Source organism: Suricata suricatta, chromosome X (assembly GCF_006229205.1).
Source record: "Suricata suricatta isolate VVHF042 chromosome X, meerkat_22Aug2017_6uvM2_HiC, whole genome shotgun sequence".
Classification (NCBI taxonomy): domain Eukaryota; kingdom Metazoa; phylum Chordata; class Mammalia; order Carnivora; family Herpestidae; genus Suricata; species Suricata suricatta.
In genome coordinates, this window is record NC_043717.1 from 53,913,302 (window position 1) to 53,918,032 (window position 4,731).

Sequence of the window (4,731 nt, forward strand, 5' to 3'; positions counted from 1 at the left end):
GAGATTTTTGATAACTGATTTGACTTCTTCACTGGTTATGGGTGTGTTCAGATTTTCTATCTCTTCTTGTTTGAATTTTGTTAGTGCATGTGTGTTTAGGAACTTGTCCATTTCTTCTAGATTGTCCAGTTAATTGGCATATAATTTTTCATAATAATCTCTGAGGATTTCTTGTATTTCTAAGGGATTGGTTGTAATAGATCCGTTTTCATTCATGATTTTGTCTATTTCAGTGTTTTCTCTCTCTCTCTTTTTTTTTCCTGAGGAGCCTGGCTAGAGCTTTATCAATTTTGTTATTTTTTCAAATAAAACCAACTCTTGTTTTCATTGATCTGTTCAACTGTTTGTTTTTTTTTTTTTGGATTTTATATTGTTTATTTCTGCCCTGGTCTTTATTATTTCTCTTCTTCTGCTGGGTTTGGGTGCTCTTGCTGCTCTCATTCTAGTTCCTTTAGGTGCTCTGTTAGATTTTGAATTTGTCTTTTTCTAGTTTGTTGAAATACGCCTGGATTGCAATATACATTCCTCATAGGACTGCCTTTGCTGCATCCCAGAGAGTCTGGATTGTTGTATTTTCCTTTTTATTTGTTTCCATATATTTTTAATTACTCCTTTAATTGCCTGACTGGCCCAATCATTTATTAGTAGGGTGGTTTTTATCCTGCCTATTTTTGGAAGTTTTACAGACTTTTTCTTGTGATTTATTTCAAGTTTCATAGCATTGTCATCTGAACGTATGCATGATATGATCTCAATTCGTTTGTATTTATGGAGGGCTGTTTTATGGCCCAGTATGTGAGATATCTTTGATAATGTCCCATGCACACTCGGGAAGAAAGTGAATTCCCTAGCTTCATGATGCAGATTTCTAAATATGTCCATGAATTCCATCTGTTCCAATGTGCCATTCAGGTCCATTGTTTCTTTAATGAATTTCTGTCTTAATAACCTATCCATTGCTGTCAGTGGAGTATTAAAGTCCCCTGCAGTTAACACATTCTTATAAATAAGATTGTTTCTGTTTGTGATTAGTTGTTTTATGTATTTGGGTGCTCCCGAATTTGGTGCATGATGTTTATAATTGTTAGCCCTTCCTGATGGAAAGACCCTGAAATTATTATATAATGCTCTTCTTCATCTTTTGTTGCTGCCTTCACTTTAAAATCCAGTTTATCTGATATAAGTATGGCTACTCCAGCTTTCTTTTGAGTTCCATTCCCATGATAGATATTTCTCCATCCCCTTACTTTCAATCTGAAGGTGTCTTCAGGTCTAAAATGAGTCTCTTCTAGACAGCAAATAGGTGGATTTTGGTTTTTTTATCCATTCTGCTACCCTGTGTCATTTGGTTCGAGCATTCATTCCATTTACATTCAGTGTTATTGAAAAATGTGGGTTTGGATCTATTGTGTACTCTGTAGAGTACATGTTTGTGGTAGTGTCTCTGGTACCTTGTATTTCTTGCTACATTTCCTTCATAGAATCTCTTTTAGGATTTCTTTGTAGGGCTGGTTTGGTGGTGATGAATTCTCTCACCTTTTGTTTATTTGGGAACACCTTTATCTCTCCTTCTGTTTTGAATGACAGGCTTGCTGGATAAAGGATTCTTGTTTGCATATTTTTCCTGTTTATCACATTGAAGATTTCCTGCCATTCCTTTCTGGCCTGACAAGTTTCGTTAGATAGGTCTGTAACCACTCTGATGGGTTTCCTTTTGTATGTTAGGGCCCTTTCATCCCTAGCTGCTTTCAGAATTCTCTCTTTATATTTTGCCAGTTTCACTATAATATATTGTGCTGAAGATCGATTCAAGTTACATCTTAAGGGGATTCTTTGTGCCTCTTGGATTTCAATGTCAATTTATTTCCCTAAATTCAGGAAGTTCTCAGCTATAATTTGATCAAGCTTCCCTTCAGGATCATTTTCTCCTTTTTCTTCTTCTTCAGGAATTCCTATGATACGGATGTTGTTCTGTTTGATTGTGTCACTCAGGTCTCAAATTCTCCTTTCCTGCTCCTGTATCAATTTCTCTCTCTTTTTCATGGCTTCCTCTTTTGCTATATCTGTCTTCTAATTCACCTATTCTCCTCTCTGCCTCTTCCATTCGTACAGTGGCTGCCTCCATTTTGTTATGCACCTCATTTATAGACTATTTAACTCATCACAGCTATTTTGAAAGTCTCTAGTCTTTGTATCAATAGCTTTTCTGATGTCTTCCATGCATTTTTCAAGCCCAGCGATTAATTTTCTGGCAATTTTTCTAAATTCTTGCTCTGTTATCTTGCTTATATCTGTGTTGAGCAATTCTGTAGTTGTGACTTTTTCCTGTAATTTCTTCAGAGGAGAATTCTTCCGTTTTGTCATTTTGGCTAGCTTTCTGTCTCTTATCAGTTTTAAAAGCTTCTTATGCACTCTGAACCTTTGTGTATTGCTATATTAAGGGAGACGCATTGACTGTCCAGGCCTGTCCATTCAGGATGTGTTCTTTTCATGGTGTCTCTCGGTTTCTCTTGTTGTGCCTTTGATTATTTTATTTCCCAACTCAGTGATATTTGGGACTTCTACCTTGTATACTTTGGCTTGTTTCTCAAGGTATCCCTGAAAAGGAAAACAGACAAACATACAGGGAACAAGAGCATGCAACCGCACAGACAAATCCAACAAACAAGCAAACCAAAAGTGAAAGAAAGGAAAGGAAAATAAAAATAAAAATAAGAGAGGTACAGAAACAAAAGACAGTGGACAGTCTAAAAGCATATAATAAGCTGAAGGGAGAGATAAGAATGAGATAAGGGAAAAATACATCTGGATGGCAAAAAAAGGGGGGGCAGCTCTCCTGCATGAATGGGCGTGGTTTGGTGTAGGTAGGTCTTGGGAGCTGCTCTCTGACGCCCTGCCTTGGTGATTGTGGGGAGAAGGATGGCGGTGCCCCAAGCTCTGCTTGAACCAAGCGTTGCAAGCTGCTCTTTTGAGTCTGATATCCCTGTGCCATGGGTGAGCCAAGTTGTAGTTTCCAAGCTCTGCCTCATTTCCAAATCTTAGTCCGTGCAGTTTAATGCTACTGCTGGAGGTGAGATGCACTCCCAGTGGTGGCCAGCCTCCCAGGTGGGATCATGCAGGGAAAGAGGGCTGTTTCTCCTTGTGCCACCTGGAATGGGTGCCGCTGCCACCAAGCCCAAGGAAGAATTCGCTAGCTAGATGGGTCAGATTTCTCTTACCACACCCAGCAGTTATATATGGGTTGACAATATCTCTCTCTTTACCGGGGTGAGTTTTTTAAAATCTCTTCTCTAGAGACAGTTCTATGAGAGTTTTTAGTCTCTCTTTCTCCTCTCCTTGTTTCTCCAGGGCACTGCGTGCTCTCTGTGTTGGGCTGGGGCTCCCACCCCTCCGGAATCCCAGGGCCCAGCCCGTTTTATAATTTCCCCAGGTTACACTCACTCAGGCATCTTTGAGGTGTCTTCTTTCTGGAGTCTGTGTGTTTTCCTCCCACTCCTGTAGATCAGAGTATTGTGGCTTCAGTCCTTCTCGTTTGATAGGTGCAGACAGGCAAAGATTACAGGGCTCCCTATTTCTCTGCCATCTTGCCCTTCCTCCATAGTCTTTACATTTCTTAAAACTCATATTGTGTTAAGACACTCTCCTAGGCACACCCTTAAACTCTTCAGAGTGCCTTTGTCTACCTTAATATTCTGAGGCACAACATTTTGTCTTTCTCATATTTTAACAAAGAATTTAGAGCCACAGCTTCAGCTTCACCTTGAAAACATATTTTCCTGGAAGGATCTTGGATTTTTTTTTTTTTACGTAGAACCCACAACTTAACCATATTTGGCCATCAGGAGATGCTAAAAAATTTCCAAACCAGTATGTCTACACTCCTTTATGATTAATACTCCTTTTAATATCTCCTTTCACATTTCATACTAAGCATAAAAAAAAACAGGCGACAACTTTAACACCTTAAGCATTTTCTTCTTTCCTTGTTATTTCAGACACCAATGTTGATAAACTGTTATTTTAATTGGGATAAAAGTTCTTTATCAGATATATAATTGTCAATTATTTTCTTCCAATCTATAGCTTGACATTTTTTTCCTTTAGTGATGTTTTCCTTAATAATTGACATAGGTATTAACATAACTGACAGGTAGAATTGACATAGAACAAAGTGCATATATTTAAAATGTACAATTTGATAAGTCTTTACATATGTGAAACTATCATATTCAAGATAATGCACACATCTATTATCAGGAAAAGTGTTCTCTTGTGCATTTTTAATGCCTTCGACAACACCCCCACATCTCCACTGGTAACCACTGACCCGTTTTTTATCACTATAGCATAGTTCTCATTTAAAAAATTATATAAGTAGAAAACAGTGTACCTAAACAAAATAAAAACTTTATTTTGAAAAGATATAAGCAGTCCTATGTTTCTTGCAGTATTGTTTACAATAGCCAAGATATGGAAGCAACTCATGTCCATGAATGAATAAAGATGTGGTATATACATACAATGGAATATTAGTCATAAGAAAGAATGAGATCTTGACATTTGCAACAACATGGATTGATCTGCAGGGTATAATGCTAAGTGAAATGTCAGTCAGAAAGACAAATACCATATGATTTCATTCACATGTGGAACTTAAGAAAAAAACCACAAATGAACAAAGGAAAAAAAGAGAAACAGGGGCGCCTGGGTGACTTAGTTCAATGTCCAACT